The sequence below is a fragment of the Pecten maximus genome, chromosome 3 (genome assembly GCF_902652985.1).
Source record: "Pecten maximus chromosome 3, xPecMax1.1, whole genome shotgun sequence".
NCBI classification, from domain to species: domain Eukaryota; kingdom Metazoa; phylum Mollusca; class Bivalvia; order Pectinida; family Pectinidae; genus Pecten; species Pecten maximus.
This window is the reverse complement of record NC_047017.1, coordinates 53,223,672-53,243,206: the sequence shown is the minus strand read 5'-3', so window position 1 is coordinate 53,243,206 and position 19,535 is coordinate 53,223,672. Positions and strand designations below refer to the sequence as shown.

The 19,535-nt window shown below is 37.7% G+C and overlaps 1 protein-coding gene across 1 annotated transcript in view; it reads left to right on the top strand.

The window, feature by feature from the left end:
• Positions 1-19,535, top strand: part of LOC117324551 (kinesin-like protein KIF26B) — a 385,773-nt gene that overhangs the window by 30,053 nt on the left and 336,185 nt on the right. Inside the window, exon 2 of the mRNA XM_033880465.1 lies at positions 15,893-16,047. The gene's annotated coding sequence lies outside the window, so the exon portion shown is untranslated. The remainder of the gene's footprint in view (positions 1-15,892; positions 16,048-19,535) is intronic.

Genomic DNA, 19,535 nt, shown 5'->3' with positions numbered 1-19,535 from the left:
CGGAGATATGGAGTTTTCTTTTTTTTTCTCGGAAATCCCAGATTTAGTTTGCGTTGTTTTCATGTCGGGTCCAATGTTAAAGCTTCTTTTCTTATTTTTTTTCTTTTTTTTTTTTTTCTTTTCCTTTTTTTTGGGGGGGGGGGGGGGGGGGGGGGGTCTTCTTGAAATAGTTTTCTGCGATAAGAAAAGAAATACAGGGTTTCCTACCAGGGAAGCTTCAATCTACAATGCAGAAATTTTACGAACGCCATCATGACCTTTCCTCCCGTGTTTTAGGTCATATTTTCACGCGATTTTAATTCATATTTCATTGCCGGTAAATCCTTCAACAGCAAACAGAAGACTGAACGCATCAATGAAATCGGAACGTAAAATTTACAAAAAAAAAACAACATATTATCAGGTGTTCCTAAAGGATAAGCGTCTTTGTAGAGGACATCCATCATGTAAAACTAGGTGAAGGTCAAAATACTGAACTATCTATCATTTACAGGATTAAGGTACACATCTGTTTATATAGAGGACATCTATCATGTAAAACTAGGTCAAGGTCAAAATACTGAACTATTTATCATTTACAGGATTAAGGTACACATCTGTTTATATAGAGGACATCTATCATGTAAAACTAGGTCGAAGTAAAAATACTGAACTATTTATCATTTACAGGATTAAGGTACTCATCTGTTTATATAGAGGACATCTATCATGTAAAACTAGGTCAAGTCGAGGTAAAAATACTGAACTATTTATCATTTACAGGATTAAGGTACTCATCTGTTTTTCAGAGAAGTTAAATTAAATTACTTTCACTTCATCTTACATAAGGATTCAAGGCATATTGTGTCTATATCACAACGTTTCAGATATAAATGTGGTTAGGAGGACTTGGTTTTGGTAATAGGAAACCCCTTTTCGCGAATATTTCCATCAATGCATTGTAATTATATGGAAAAGAATCTGGCTTCCGTTTCCTTACTTAGGAAAATCATGAAACGTATTGTTAGCAGTTAAGTCAGACCAAATCTATGGATCACAATCACATCACAGGGACCTGAGAAATTTTAGTCTGAGTGCATTATACTGTATATTGTAACACCTATATTGGTGTTCTTTTTTTCCTTTTCTAATTAATTAATTTATCTATCTATCTATGTATGTTTATTTATTTATTTACTTATCTATGTATGTTTATTTATTTATCTATCTATGTATGTTTATTTATTTATTTATCTATGTATGTTTATTTCTTTATCTATCTATGTATGTTTATTTATTAATTTATCTATCTATGTATGTTTATTTATTTATTTATTTATCTATTTATGTTTATTTATTTGAAAGGGGGAGGAGGGACTATATATTTTTTTAGATCGGTTAAATGACACAAATCTATAAAAACTTTCTGTGTGTTTTAACAACTTGAATTTAGCCCCATCACCGATAACCACTGGAGAAAGTCCAAGCACACATCACAGTCCACTGGACGATACACCACATCACAGTCCACTGGACGATACACCACATCACAGTCCACTGGACGATATACCACACATCACAGTCCACTGGACGATACACCACATCACAGTCCACTGGACGACACACCACACATCACAGTCCACTGGACGATACACCACACATCACAGTCCACTGGACGATACACCACATCACAGTCCACTGGACGATACACCACATCACAATCCACTGGACGATACACCACACATCACAGTCCACTGGACGATACACCACATCACAGTCCACTGGACGATACACCACACATCACAGTCCACTGGACGATACACCACATCACAGTCCACTGAACGATACACCACACATCACAGTCCACTGGACGATACACCACACATCACAGTCCACTGGACGATACACCACACATCACAGTCCACTGGACGACACACCACATCACAGTCCACTGGACGATACACCACATCAATGTCCACTGGACGATACACCACACATCACAGTCCACTGGACGATACACCACACATCACAGTCCACTGGACGATACACCACATCACAGTCCACTGGACGATACACCACATCACAGTCCACTGGACGATACACCACACATCACAGTCCACTGGACGATACACCACATCACAGTCCACTGGACGATACACCACACATCACAGTCCACTGGACGATACACCACACATCACAGTCCACTGAACGATACACCACACATCACAGTCCACTGGACGATACACCACACATCACAGTCCACTGGACGACACCACACATCACAGTCCACTGGACGACACCACACATCACAGTCCACTGGACGATACACCACATCACAGTCCACTGGACGATACACCATACATCACCAGTCCACTGACGATACACCACACCATCACAGTCCACTGTGAGCTATACACACACATCACGTCCACGTGGACGATACACACACTCAACAGTCCCACTGGACGATACACCACACATCAACAGTCCACTGGACGATACACACACATCACAGTCCACTGGACGATACAACACACATCACAGCCCACTGGACGATACACCGCACATCACAGTCCACTGACGATACAACCACACATCACAGTCCACTGGACGATACACCACACATCACAGTCAACTGGACGATACACCACACTCACAGTCCAACTGGACGATTACCACCATCACAGTACCTCACTGGACGATACACCACATCACAGTCCACTGGACGATACACCACACATCACAGTCACTGGACGATATACACACACTCACAGTCCACTGACGATACTACCACACATCACAGTCCACTGGACTATACACCACATCACAGTCCACTGGACGATACACCACACATCACAGTCCTAACTGGACGATACACCACATCACAGTCCACTGGACGATACACCACACATCACAGTCCACTGGACGATACACCACACATCACAGTCCACTGGACGATACACCACACATCACAGTCCACTGGACGATACACCACACATCACAGTCCACTGGACGATACAACACACATCACAGTCACTGGACGATACACCACACATCACAGTCCACTGGACGATACACACACATCACAGTCCACTGGACGATACACCACACATCACAGTCCACTGGACGATACACCACACATCACAGTCCACTGGACGATACACCACACATCACAGTCCACTGGACGATACACCACACATCACAGTCCACTGGACGATACACCACATCACAGTCCACTGGACGATACACCACACATCACAGTCCACTGGACGATACACCACACATCACAGTCCACTGGACGATACACCACACATCACAGTCCACTGGACGATACACCACACATCACAGTCCACTGGACGATACACCACACATCACAGTCCACTGGACGATACACCACATCACAGTCCACTGGACGATACACCCACATCACAGTCCACTGGACGATACACCACACATCACAGTCCACTGGACGATACCCCCCACATCACAGTCCACTGGACGATACACCACACATCACAGTCCACTGGACGATACACCACACATCACAGTCCACTGGACGATACACCACACATCACAGTCCACTGGACGATACACCACACATCACAGTCCACTGGACGATACACCACACATCACAGTCCACTGGACGATATACCACACATCACAGTCCACTGGACGATACATCACACATCACAGTCCACTGGACGATACACCACACATCACAGTCCACTGGACGATACACCACACATCACAGTCCACTGGACGATACACCACACATCACAGTCCACTGGACGATACACACACATCACAGTCCACTGGACGATACACCACACATCACAGTCCACTGGACGATACACACACATCACAGTCCACTGGACGATACACCACATCACAGTCCACTGGACGATACACCACACATCACAGTCCACTGGACGATACACCACATCACAGTCCACTGGACGATACACCACACATCACAGTCCACTGGACGATACACCACACATCACAGTCCACTGGACGATACACCACACATCACAGTCCACTGGACGATACACCACACATCACAGTCCACTGGACGATACACCACACATCACAGTCCACTGGACGATACACCACACATCACAGTCCACTGGACGATACACCACACATCACAGTCCACTGGACGATACACCACACATCACAGTCCACTGGACGATACACCACACATCACAGTCCACTGGACGATACACCACACATCACAGTCCACTGGACGATACACCACACATCACAGTCCACTGGACGATACACCACACATCACAGTCCACTGGACGATACACCACCACATCACAGTCCACTGGACGATACACCACACATCACAGTCCACTGGACGATACACCACACATCACAGTCCACTGGACGAAACACCACACATCACAGTCCACTGGACGATACACCACACATCACAGTCTACTGGACGATACACCACACATCACAGTCCACTGGACGATACACCACACATCACAGTCCACTGGACGATACACCACATCACAGTCCACTGGACGATACACCACACATCACAGTCCACTGGACGATACACCACACATCACAGTCCACTGGACGATACACCACACACCACAATCTACTGGACGATACACCACACATCACAGTCCACTGGACGATACACCACACATCACAGTCCACTGGACGATACACCACACATCACAGTCCACTGGACGATACATCACACATCACCGTCAACTGGACGATACACCACACATCACAGTCTACTGGACGAAACACCACACATCACAGTCCACTGGACGATACACCACACATCACAGTCCACTGGACGATACACCACACACCACAATCTACTGGACGATACACCACATATCACAGTCCACTGGACGATACACCACACATCACAGTCCACTGGACGATACACCACATCACAGTCCACTGGACGATACACCACACATCACAGTCCACTGGACGATACACCACACATCACAGTCCACTGGACGATACACCACACACCACAGTCCACTGGACGATACACCACACATAACAGTCCACTGGACGATACACCACACATCACAGTCCACTGGACGATACACCACACATCACAGTCCACTGGTCGATACAACCACGTGACAACCCTATGACGTATGAAGGAAACTCGATCTCCTCATCAGAGAATGTGTAGGTCCATTTGTGGGGTCCCAGGATGTGGTTCGTCCTCCTTCAGCCTATACATATTCTCCTCTACTTAAATGCTTTATGGTGGGTAGACGGTCCATTTTGAGTTCCTTCTCTAGAATCCTCCTAAATTCCCCTATTCATAGTTTCAATCCAAAGTTGTACTGTCTTTAATACTGTGATTACAGACAACGGGAATCACAAATTCTGTAAGACGAGTTTGGACATGTTGGCTTCTTTCTGAATTGATATTGAGAGTTTTCGCGTAAAGCAAATTTCACCTTTGAAAAAAAAAATGGTCTCAAATATTTTACAATACTGATTGTCCTTTTTCCCTGTAGATACATTGTATGATTGAAGTTTTACTACTAATAAAAAACATGACCCCTCACTTCAATCCGGGTCAACAAGCATGATTGATATAAGTTTATATAACTTGTTTGGCATTTGTTTTAAAATAGATAAAGTTTACATTTTAAGAAAAACACATCTAGAAAAATACTTATTCAGGTAAACCAATTATGAACGACGATATACGTATTCAATTTAATTGTTTGTGGTTTACATTATAATGGCGCCGTTTCATCCTTCAGAAAGCGACGTGTCAAGCAATTATATAGCAGTGTTGTCAATAATGCCACTATGCACTTTTTCGAGTGAGCATCTCTGCAAAGTGAACACAGCCGTACGAAACTCCACATCAGAACTATCAATAATGATACAGTAGATCTGTCACTGACTCTAGGGATCTCAATTTGCCCCCTCCCCGACCGACAGGTGTGAACGCCCCCCTCCCCTATCAATCTTAAGTCAAGGGAAATGTCAAAATGTACTTTTGTTTCCAGCGGAGTACTAGACGTTTTGCAATGATCAAGAGCCAAGGATAAGGACCTTCATTACGAGGTTCTGTACATGTTTAGCCAAAGACAATTGACCTTTTGTTAGTTGTTTATACGCGTCTGCTGCCAACAGCTTTCCATTTTTAAAAAAAATATTTTATGACTTATTGATAAGAGTGATATGTAAGATGCTATTGACTTTCTAGAGTACATTTGTTCTGTGTATACCTGTCAATTCTGACGAGGTCATCTGATATTTTCTTGTGAATTATTTTTTAACATAACAATTGTTTCTGTATTCCTTGGGACCTTACTGAGCAATTATGATTCTGCTTTTCAGTGGGACCTCACTGAACAATTTTTTTCTGTATTTGGTGTGACCTTACTGAACAATTGTGTTTCTGTATTCAGTGGTACCTTATTGAACAATTGTGTTTCCGTATTCAGTGGGGCGTTACTGAACAATTGTGCTTCTATATTCAGTGTGGCCTTATTGAACAATTGTGTTTCTGTATTCAGTGGGAAGTTACTGAACAATTGTGTTTCTGTATTCAGTGGGACGTTACTGAACAATTGTGTTTCTGTATTCAGTGGAACCTTACTGAACAATTGTGTTTCTGTATTCGGTGTGACCTTACTGAACAATTGTGTTTCTGTATTCAGTGTGACCTCACTGAACAATTATGTTTCTGTATTCAGTGGAACCTTACTGAACAATTGTGTTTCTGTATTCAGTGGGAAGTTACTGAACAATTGTGTTTCTGTATTCAGTGGGACGTTACTGAACAATTGTGTTTCTGTATTCAGTGTGACGTTATTGAACAATTGTGTTTCTGTATTCAGTGTGACCTTACTGAACAATTGTGTTTCTGTATTCAGTGGGACTTTACTGAACAATTATTTTTCTGTATTCGGTCGGACTGAAGTGTTGAATTAATTATTGTAAGAATACTGTTAATATGGTGATTTTTCGTTTAATTGATTACTGTAAGTATAATGTTATCATGAGGGGATTTGTGTTCAACTGATTAGCATAAAAGATAACATAGATTAAACTTTGAACTCATTCACTGAAACTTCGACAATAAATAAACCGATAAGACACACACTAGAAATACAATATATTAAGTGTTATCAAGCTAGTTAAATATACGCTATAAGGAATGTTTCTGGTTCCGCTTTTAGGACATAAACAAGCTCGGATTTTAATGTTATTAAAATTCTTAGAGGGACATTTACTTGGCGCAATCGTAATTCAGTGTAATTCTTCAAACAGTATATAGAACGTTTACTTGGCGCAATCGTAATTCAGTGTAATTCTTCAAACAGTATATAGAACGTTTACTTGGCGCAATCGTAATTCAGTATAATGCTTCAAACAGTATATAGAACGTTAACTTGGCGCTATCATAATTCAGTATAATGCTTCAAATAGTATACAGTGTATAGAACGTTTACTTGGCGCTATCATAATTCAGTATAATGCTTCAAACAGTATATCGATCGTTTACTTGGCGCAATCGTAATTCAGTATAATGCTTCAAACAGTATATAGAACGTTAACTTGGCGCAATCGTAATTCAGTATAATGCTTCAAACAGTATATAGAACGTTTACTTGGCGCAATCGTAATTCAGTATAATGCTTCAAACAGTATATAAAACGTTTACTTGGCGCAATCGTAATTCAGTATAATGCTTCAAACAGTATATAGAACGTTAACTTGGCGCAATCGTAATTCAGTATAATGCTTCAAACAGTATATAGAATGTTTACTTGGCGCAATCGTAATTCAGCATAATGCTTCAAACAGTATATAGAATGTTTAATTGGCGCAATCGTAATTCAGTATAATGCTTCAAACAGTATATAGAACGTTTACTTGGCGCAATCGTAATTCAGTATAATGCTTCAAACAGTATATAGAACGTTTACTTGGCGCAATCGTAATTCAGTATAATGCTTCAAACAGTATATCGAACGTTTACTTGGCGCAATCGTAATTCAGTATAATGCTTCAAACAGTATATAGAACGTTTACTTGGCGCAATCGTAATTCAGTATTATGCTTCAAACAGTATATAGAACGTTTGCTTGGCGCAATCGTAATTCAGTATAATGCTTCAAACAGTATATAGAACGTTTACTTGGCGCAATAGTAATTCAGTATAATGCTTCAAACAGTATATAGAACGTTTACTTGGCGCAATCGTAATTCAGTATAATGCTTCAAACAGTATATAGAACGTTTGCTTGGCGCAATCGTAATTCAGTATAATGCTTCAAACAGTATATAGAACGTTTACTTGGCGCAATCGTAATTCAGTATAATGCTTCAAACAGTATATAGAACGTTTACTTGGCGCAATCGTAATTCAGTATAATGCTTCAAACAGTATATAGAACGTTTACTTGGCGCTATCGTAATTCAGTATAATACTTCAAACAGTATATAGAATGTTTACTTGGCGTAATAGTAATTCAGTATAATGCTTCAAACAGTATATCGAACGTTTACTTGGCGCAATCGTAATTCAGTATAATACTTCAAACAGTATATCGAACGTTTACTTGGCGCAATCGTAATTCAGTATAATGCTTCAAACAGTATATAGAACGTTTACTTGGCGCAATCGTAATTCAGTATTATGCTTCAAACAGTATATAGAACGTTTGCTTGGCGCAATCGTAATTCAGTATAATGCTTCAAACAGTATATAGAACGTTTACTTGGCGCAATAGTAATTCAGTATAATACTTCAAACAGTATATAGAACGTTTACTTGGCGCAATAGTAATTCAGTATAATACTTCAAACAGTATATAGAACGTTTACTTGGCGCAATAGTAATTCAGTATAATACTTCAAACAGTATATAGAACGTTTACTTGGCGCAATAGTAATTCAGTATAATACTTCAAACAGTATATAGAACGTTTACTTGGCGCAATAGTAATTCAGTATAATACTTCAAACAGTATATAGAACGTTTACTTGGCGCAATAGTAATTCAGTATAATACTTCAAACAGTATATCGAACGTTTACTTGGCGCAATCGTAATTCAGTATAATGCTTCAAACAGTATATAGAACGTTTACTTGGCGCAATCGTAATTCAGTATTATGCTTCAAACAGTATATAGAACGTTTGCTTGGCGCAATCGTAATTCAGTATAATGCTTCAAACAGTATATAGAACGTTTACTTGGCGCAATAGTAATTCAGTATAATGCTTCAAACAGTATATAGAACGTTTACTTGGCGCAATCGTAATTCAGTATAATGCTTCAAACAGTATATAGAACGTTTGCTTGGCGCAATCGTAATTCAGTATAATGCTTCAAACAGTATATAGAACGTTTACTTGGCGCAATCGTAATTCAGTATAATGCTTCAAACAGTATATAGAACGTTTACTTGGCGCAATCGTAATTCAGTATAATGCTTCAAACAGTATATAGAACGTTTACTTGGCGCTATCGTAATTCAGTATAATACTTCAAACAGTATATAGAATGTTTACTTGGCGTAATAGTAATTCAGTATAATGCTTCAAACAGTATATCGAACGTTTACTTGGCGCAATCGTAATTCAGTATAATACTTCAAACAGTATATCGAACGTTTACTTGGCGCAATCGTAATTCAGTATAATGCTTCAAACAGTATATCGAACGTTTACTTGGCGCAATCGTAATTCAGTATAATACTTCAAACAGTATATAGAATGTTTACTTGGCGCAATCGTAATTCAGTATAATGCTTCAAACAGTATATAGAACGTTAACTTGGCGCAATCGTAATTCAGTATAATGCTTCAAACAGTATATAGAACGTTAACTTGGCGCAATCGTAATTCAGTATAATGCTTCAAACAGTATATAGAACGTTAACTTGGCGCAATCGTAATTCAGTGTAATGCTTCAAACAGTATACAGTGTATAGAACGTTTACTTGGCGCTATCGTAATTCAGTATAATGCTTCAAACAGTATATACAACGTTTACTTGGCGCTATCGTAATTCAGTATAATGCTTCAAACAGTATATAGAATGTTTACTTGGAGCAATCGTAATTCAGTATAATACTTCAAACAGTATATAGAACGTTTACTTGGCGCTATCGTAATTCAGTATAATGCTTCAAACAGTATACAGTGTATAGAACGTTTACTTGGCGCTATCGTAATTCAGTATAATACTTCAAACAGTATATACAACGTTTACTTGGCGCTATCGTAATTCAGTATAATGCTTCAAACAGTATATAGAATGTTTACTTGGCGCAATCGTAATTCAGTATAATGCTTCAAACAGTATATAGAATGTTTACTTGGCGCAATCGTAATTCAGTATAATGCTTCAAACAGTATATAGAACGTTAACTTGGCGCAATCGTAGTTCAGTATAATGCTTCAAACAGTATATAGAATGTTTACTTGGCGCAATAGTAATTCAGTATAATGCTTCAAACAGTATATCGAACGTTTACTTGGCGCAATCGTAATTCAGTATAATACTTCAAACAGTATATAGAATGTTTACTTGGCGCAATCGTAATTCAGTATAATACTTCAAACAGTATATAGAACGTTATCTTGGAGCAATCGTAATTCAGTATAATGCTTCAAACAGTATATAGAACGTTAACTTGGCGCAATCGTAATTCAGTATAATACTTCAAACAGTATATAGAACGTTTACTTGGCGCAATCGTAATTCAGTATAATGCTTCAAACAGTATATAGAATGTTTACTTGGCGCAATCGTAATTCAGTATAATACTTCAAACAGTATATAGAATGTTTACTTGGCGCAATCGTAATTCAGTATAATGCTTCAAACAGTATATAGAACGTTATCTTGGAGCAATCGTAATTCAGTATAATGCTTCAAACAGTATATAGAACGTTAACTTGGCGCATTCGTAATTCAGTATAATGCTTCAAACAGTATATAGAACGTTTACTTGGCGCAATCGTAATTCAGTATAATACTTCAAACAGTATATCGAACGTTTACTTGGCGCAATCGTAATTCAGTATAATGCTTCAAACAGTATATAGAATGTTTACTTGGCGCAATAGTAATTCAGTATAATACTTCAAACAGTATATAGAACGTTAACTTGGCGCAATCGTAATTCAGTATAATACTTCAAACAGTATATAGAACGTTAACTTGGCGCAATCGTAATTCAGTATAATACTTCAAACAGTATATAGAACGTTTACTTGGCGCTATCGTAATTCAGTATAATGCTTCAAACAGTATACAGTGTATAGAACGTTTACTTGGCGCTATCGTAATTCAGTATAATACTTCAAACAGTATATACAACGTTTACTTGGCGCTATCGTAATTCAGTATAATGCTTCAAACAGTATATAGAACGTTTACTTGGCGCGATCGTAATTCAGTATAATGCTTCAAACAGTTTATAGAACGTTTACTTGGCGCAATCGTAATTCAGTACAATGCTTGCAATTTTTGAAACCATTCATCAATGAAATGAACGTGAATTCTGTTCGAGTGACCTTGACATTAAAGAGTTGTGATCACTATCGGGGACTGGAGAATTCCGGAATCGGAGAACAATGATCAGGGTCTTACAAGGGTTTATGATGATTGGTGTTTGTGTGGAAAGCGTATGTCAGATATGACACACCTCGCACGTGCATTATCATTCTGGCCCCCAGGGCATGTATCCGTTCCGATAACTAGACACGTGGAATGCACGACCGATAGTGGAAATGACAGATACAAGAACGGGACCTGTCCATAATGATAGTAAATATTATCAAATCATTGTTATCTCCGAGGGGGTAATAGTATGACACGTGTGTACACTAAAACCATTGTAGTGTTATATACCCCATAATCCACTATAGCTTGAGATGGTCAGTACATAATATAATGATATTTGCATACAGTCTATTTAGCTCTTATCACGTCCATAGTCCTTAGTTTGACCAGAAATATGACTGCCACAACTTAACATTTCCAGGGCGTGGCGAGTCAATTCTTTTTGACGTTTAATATCAATTTGTAGTAAAGTTATACGGCTGATGTGGCCACAATATCGTATTAATTTCCTATTTTTTCGTCGAATGGACATTTTCTCAGATCACCCAATCAAATGCAAATGACATTGTTTTTAATATGGAGGGAGAGTCCTTTTATAGAATGGGTAGCCTCCATTATTGATTTCTAACCCGTGACGTTGTATAGTCAGTGGTAAGGTTACATCCTTTATAATTATGTTAATGCTACCTTTATAGTAGTCGCATGGTGATTGTTGTATCTATTGGGGAAATTGGTGGTCATGGTGTTCGAGATGTGTTTGTGACGTCGTCAAGTGTCGCTGGGTTTTGTGACATGAATCACAATTGTGTAGTACGGATATGAATACGTCACCAAGAATAATGCCCCCTTATCAAGCGCCTATCGGATCCAGATGAACACTTTACGAGTGGTGTCTAGACACTGTTTGAAAAGAGGGATCACTTGTGTTTTCAGGTTCTGTCGTCAAACCTTTAAGTGTCGTAATGGATTACAAAATCTTATTTCATAAATTTTATGGTGAAATTGAAGAAAAGGGTTTCTCTTGTCATTTGTTCAGGTAGAAAACTATGGTGGTCAAGTAACGGCTGGATGTCATTGTATGTACCCGTGATTTACGTCAGCGAAAACACCAACTTTTCAATTCGCGGTACTCCGTGAGATTTGATGTATGCTAGTTTACGATAACAGAATTAGCATTCCTCAACCAAATTGATCAATAAGACAAACTATTATTATCCGTCGTAGACAACTTTATCACAAATTCTTTCCTTACAATATAATAGATACTGGACCAGTCAAGCCTATGACTGACTGTGAATTGGTCGTATACAAGCGTCAAGTGACGTTGAACTAGATTTACGTGACATGGTAAGGTCAACTCTTGTCACATACATCAACCAATATAGGAGACCAAGTTGCATTAGAAGAAAACAAGGTATCACGCTTGCGCAATTGATGACACATACAAACTTGGCCTATCTTTGTGTTCACGTATGAAATTACTCACTTGTTAGTTTTGGTCGGAGATTCGTGCAGACAGATGGAATCGGGAATTAAAAAAAATAGAAATTCGATAATTGAATAATTTAATTCATTATAGACCAGATTTATAAACACATATAAAATAATATGACTCGACCGTAGTAAATGAAATAAAATAATTTAGCGCTATAAGTTACTTGTTTATCGTATGCTGGAAGGCTTATTTGTCGTGTCCTGCCCGAAATATGTTGGTTATTGTAGTGAATTCAGATTTTTTTCCAGGGGAGTTAACTCGTATGACACTGTACACTATATGATACGCGAGTATAAAGGGAAAGAAAGGCTATCAGCAGAAAGCATTTGAACCGACGTGAATTATCGAATTACTGTGTCCAGGTGATATGCATTGTTGTAAATAATCAGCACACCTAAGTGCGATACAAAAGAAAAGTTGTCTCGTGAGTTTAAATTTAGAAACTACGATCATGTCTTGTGTAACGAATCCAACCGAGTTTAACATGCACGTAATCATTAGCCCTTCAGTGTAGCGCGGGTGTATAGTGCCGAAACAAGTAAGAATAGATTGGTAAGCATGGTAGACCTCCCGCAAACGTCTTAAATAACAAATCGTCATATTAATTTTGAAGTAATTGATGGGGGTGTTGTCTGAACACGGAGTAGAGCACGTGAATGGATACAAATAATGAGGAAATCGACACCTGACTTGTACATTTTTTATGAATGATTTGTATCTGATCCGTCTACGTACTATTGCACTAGTATGAACTGTTCCCATGTATTACAAGTATCATATTTGTAATAAATTTCAATAACGAACTGATTTGTATGTTACAAGTAATTTTATTGTTGCTAAGTCGATTATCAATAAGACAATATTAATATCTTTAACTGAATTCCAAAGATGGTATGTTTAAAATGATATTCTTAAAGCTGTTTTCAATCAATTAGTTTTAATGTTATTAAAGTTATTTTTTTAAACTATTCAAACATGTCACGATATTGCATATGCTAATAATTGACATGTATATAATAATGATTCTAATTATACATAACAGCCGTCCTTGCTATAGGCTATATCCCTGGATACTAACAGATAATTATGGGGAACTGTTTCGGGACATCGAGTACATAGGGTTCTAGGTACTTTCTAGTCTTAACGAGTCCATCTAATTTACTTTCCTTTCATACTACATAGTATTCCTCAAATTTTAACCCCCGTATGATCCGGAAATGTCGTTTCGGATTCCAATGAAACGATTACAATTTGAATCATTGATTGTACATGTTTGAATCATTGATTGTACATGTTTGAGTCAATGATTGTACATGTTTGAGTCAATGATTGTACATGTTTGAGTCATTGATTGTACATGTTTGAGTCAATGATTGTACATGTTCGAGTCATTGATTGTACATGTTTGAATCATTGATTGTATATATTTGAGTCATTGTTTGTACATGTTCGAGTCATTGATTGTACATGTTTGAGTCATTGTTTGTACATGTTTGAGTCAATGATTGTACATGTTTGAGTCAATGATTGTACATGTTTGAATCATTGATTGTATATATTTGAGTCAATGATTGTACATGTTTGAATCATTGATTGTACATGTTTGAATCATTGATTGTACATGTTTGAGTCATTGTTTGTACATGTTTGAATCATTGATTGTACATGTTTGAGTCAATGATTGTACATGTTTGAGTCATTGATTGTACATGTTTGAATCATTGATTGTACATGTTTGAGTCATTGATTGTACATATTTGAGTCAATGATTGTACATGTTTGAGTCAATGATTGTACATGTTTGAGTCAATGATTGTACATGTTTGAATCATTGATTGTACATGTTTGAGTCAATGATTGTACATGTTTGAGTCATTGATTGTACATGTTTGAGTCATTGATTGTACCTGTTTGAGTCAATGATTGTACATGTTTGAGTCATTGTTTGTACATGTTTGAGTCATTGATTGTACATGTTTGAGTCAATGATTGTACATGTTTGAGTCTATGATTGTACGTGTTTGAGTCTATGATTGTACGTGTTTGAGTCAATGATTGTACATGTTTGAATCATTCATTGTACATGTTTGAATCATTGATTGTACATGTTTGAGTCAATGATTGTACATGTTTGAATCATTGATTGTACATGTTTGAATCATTGATTGTACATGTTTGAGTCAATGATTGTACATGTTTGAGTCATTGATTGTATATATTTGAGTCATTGATTGTACATGTTTGAGTCATTGATTGTACATGTTTGAGTCAATGATTGTACATGTTTGAGTCATTGTTTGTACATGTTTGAGTCATTGATTGTACATGTTTGAGTCAATGATTGTACATGTTTGAGTCATTGATTGTACATGTTTGAATCATTGATTGTACATGTTTGAGTCAATGATTGTACATGTTTGAGTCATTGATTGTACATGTTTGAGTCATTGATTGTACATGTTTGAATCATTGATTGTACATGTTTGAGTCAATGATTGTACATGTTTGAGTCATTGATTGTACATATATACCATAAGAATCGAAGTGGGGAATTCCAATTATAGATGACTCTCCCAAAGAGCTCGTGAGTTTTATTATAAAGATAATGTTCCACTCGATTAGAATACATTGCCTATTTTTAGTCTATAATGACATTAGAACTGATATGGAGCGATAAACAGCTTTGTTAAAGCACGTGCTAGGCATCTGTACTAACCATTACTGAAATTAACAGAGAGCAGGTTGCAAAAGTTTATGTCCCTTCGACCTATATTTAGTAAAATCACGATTAATTTGTTTACATGTGTTGAATTTCAGGGGACGTAGTACCATGGAAGCTGACAGAAAGAAGTTCGGAGAAGTTTAAGTGATGAAAACCGGAAACGATCACGTCCAGTTGGTGGAGTAATGGACGCCTGGGGGTCTGCATCATAATCACTAAAACGTTTGTTTGGAAAATATGTAGGGAAAAGGTAAGTGAGCTGGGGATTTTGAACAAGTCCGTCAGCTGACAAGTTGATCTTCTGTTTACGTTAGATCAATTTAGTGATTAGGGAGCGCTACCTGGTGGCCACTTTTTGTACCAGGCATATCTACTTAAGCCCATTAGTAATTAAATCTGCATTCATTTCGATGTACAAGTCTCATGTTGGCTTATGTAATCGACATGCTGCATGACGAATGACATTTTGCCAATCTGTCTGGTTTTTTAGCTCCAAAATATTTACAAACACTGAAATGCTCTTCACATGCTATGTAATTTAACTGACAATATCTTCAAAATGTCGTAAACTTTAGATTGAAGGAAGAAATTCATCCCGGTCCTTGAGTTTGAATAATTTTATTTTCATATTTTTAATATGATATCTTACATTAAAATTCTCCCGATTTGCTGATTAAATGAGACGATATTCTAGGTCTGATTCAAGGTTTAATTTGACCCACTCGGCCTATATTCAGTAATCTTTGATGATATCATATCTGTACACATAGCCCAATTACAGATGGAAATGTTGCATGGGTTTTTATTTCGGTTGATATCCTTATCAATGAACTAAAACCCATATGATTTAAGACAATGTTGGGGAATTTTATATTTCCATTTTTGTTATTTTCATTTCTCCGTGTTATTCTTCTGGGAGTAGAGATCCCACGGTATCGATAACTGTACGTCATACATAGTATGCTGATTTCAATTTTCTGAAGTCAAATTAAAAACAAATAAGAATGAATGACGGAAATTGTCAACAGAAATGCTTAATGTTGCCTTATCAAAGTGTCGTGGAAGTGTGACATATCGTGACGTGATTGTATACAGTTGTGTGTCATATCGTGACGTGATTGGGTACAGTTGTGTGTCATATCGTGACGTGATTGCGTACAGTTGGGTGACATATTGTGACGTGATTGGGTACAGTTGTGTGTCATATCGTGACGTGATTGGGTACAGTTTGGTGTCATATCATGACGTGATTGGATACAGTTTGGTGTCATATCGTGACGTGATTGGGTACAGTTTGGTGTCATATCGTGACGTGATTGGGTACAGTTTGGTGACATATCGTGACGTGATTGGGTACAGTTTGGTGTCATATCGTGACGTGATTGGGTACAGTTTGGTGACATATCGTGACGTGATTGGGTACAGTTGGGTGACATATCGTGACGTGATTGGGTACAGTTGGGTGTCATATCGTGACGTGATTGGGTACAGTTGGGTGTCATATCGCGACGTGATTGGGTACCGTTGGGTGTCTCAAAGAGTGCATACAAAGTACACTAGACATACCAACATGGAATTTTAACTGGAAAACACTTTTCCGCCTCCGTGTGTCCAAACAAGCGGTACTGATTTACCGGCAACACGAAATGGACCTATTTGGTTCTGTATTTTCAGCTGGTATCCCAAGGTCACCGATAAAGTTTGATATGGGTTTAATACGCTACATTGTATCCGATCAGATATCGAAGTGAAATCGACACCTTTTGGAGAACAGAGTCCCACGCGTGCACATTCCATTTAAATATCATAACATACAGAAACGTGTTTACTTAATTGATTTTTCGGTCACATGTAACAAATATGTAATATCCTATTGCTCCTGGTGGAGAGATCGATTATAGCTATTTACAACTCACAAATTTCTTTCTTTCTTTCTTTCTTTCTTTCTTTCTTTCTTTCTTTCTCTCTTTCTTTCTCTCTTTCTTTCTTTCATTCTTTCTTTCTTTCTTTCTCTCTTTCTTTCTCTTCTGTTTTGTTTTACGTCATCATAACAACTATAATGCCATACATGTATGAAGTCAGTGTTTACGATGACATGGTAGTATGACACTACACACGGTCACAAAGTCTTTATGTCAACTCTATTACACACTTCTTACTCTGATCCAACTATTCATAATACTGTAACTTTATAATAAATTATTAATACTGTAACGTTATATCAAACTATTAATACTGTAACTTTATAATAAACTATTAATACTGTAACGTTATATCAAACTATTAATACTGTAACGTTATATCAAACTATTAATACTGTAACGTTATATCAAACTATTAATACTGTAACGTTATATCAAACTATTAATACTGTAACGTTATATCAAACTATTAATACTGTAACTTTATAATAAACTATTAATACTGTAACGTTATATCAAACTATTAATACTGTAACTTTATAATAAACTATTAATACTGTAACTTTATATCAAACTATTAATACTGTAACTTTATATTAAACTATTAATACTGTAACTTTATAATAAACTATTAATACCGTAACTTTATAATAAACTATTAATACTGCAACGTTATATCAAACTATTAATACTGTAACGTTATATCAAACTATTAATACTGTAACGTTATATCAAACTATTAATACTGTAACGTTATATCAAACTATTAATACTGTAACTTTATAATAAACTATTAGTGCTCTAACTTTATGATCAAGTATTAATACTGATGTATAGTGATGTAAGGGAGGATAGTGATGTAAGGGAGGATAGTGATGTAAGGGGGGATAGTGATGTAAGGAGGATTGTGATGTAAGGGAGGATAGTGATGTAAGGGAGGATAGTGATGTAAGGGAGGATAGTGATGTAAGGGAGGATAGTGATGTAAGGGGGGATAGTGATGTAAGGGGGGATTGTGATATAAGGGGGGATTGTGATGTAAGGGAGGATAGTGATGTAAGGGAGGATAGTGATGTAAGGGAGGATAGTGATGTAAGGGAGGATAGTGATGTAAGGGAGGATAGTGATGTAAGGGGGATAGTGATGTAAGGGAGGATAGTGATGTAAGGGAGGATAGTGATGTAAGGGGGATAGTGATGTAAGGGAGGATAGTGATGTAAGGGAGGATAGTGATGTAAGGGAGGATAGTTATGTAAGGAGGATAGTGATGTAAGGGAGGTTAGTGATGTAAGGGAGGATAGTGATGTAAGGGAGGATAGTGATGTAAGGGAGGATAGTGATGTAAGGGGGGATAGTGATGTAAGGGAGGATAGTGATGTAAGGAGGATAGTGATGTAAGGGGGATAGTGATGTAAGGGGGATAGTGATGTAAGGAGGATAGTGATGTAAGGGAGGATAGTGATGTAAGGAGGATAGTGATGTAAGGAAGGATAGTGATGTAAGGGAGGATAGTGATGTAAGGGGATAGTGATGTAAGGGAGGATAGTGATGTAAGGGAGGATAATGATGTAAGGGTGATAGTGATGTAAGGGAGGATAGTGATGTAAGGGGGGATAGTGATGTAAGGGAGGATAGTGATGTAAGGGAGGTTAGTGATGTAAGGAGGATAGTGATGTAAGGGAGGATAGTGATGTAAGGAGGATAGTGATGTAAGGGAGGATAATGATGTAAGGGTGATAGTGATGTAAGGGAGGATAGTGATGTAAGGGAGGATAGTGATGTAAGGGAGGATAGTGATGTAAGGGAGGGATAGTGA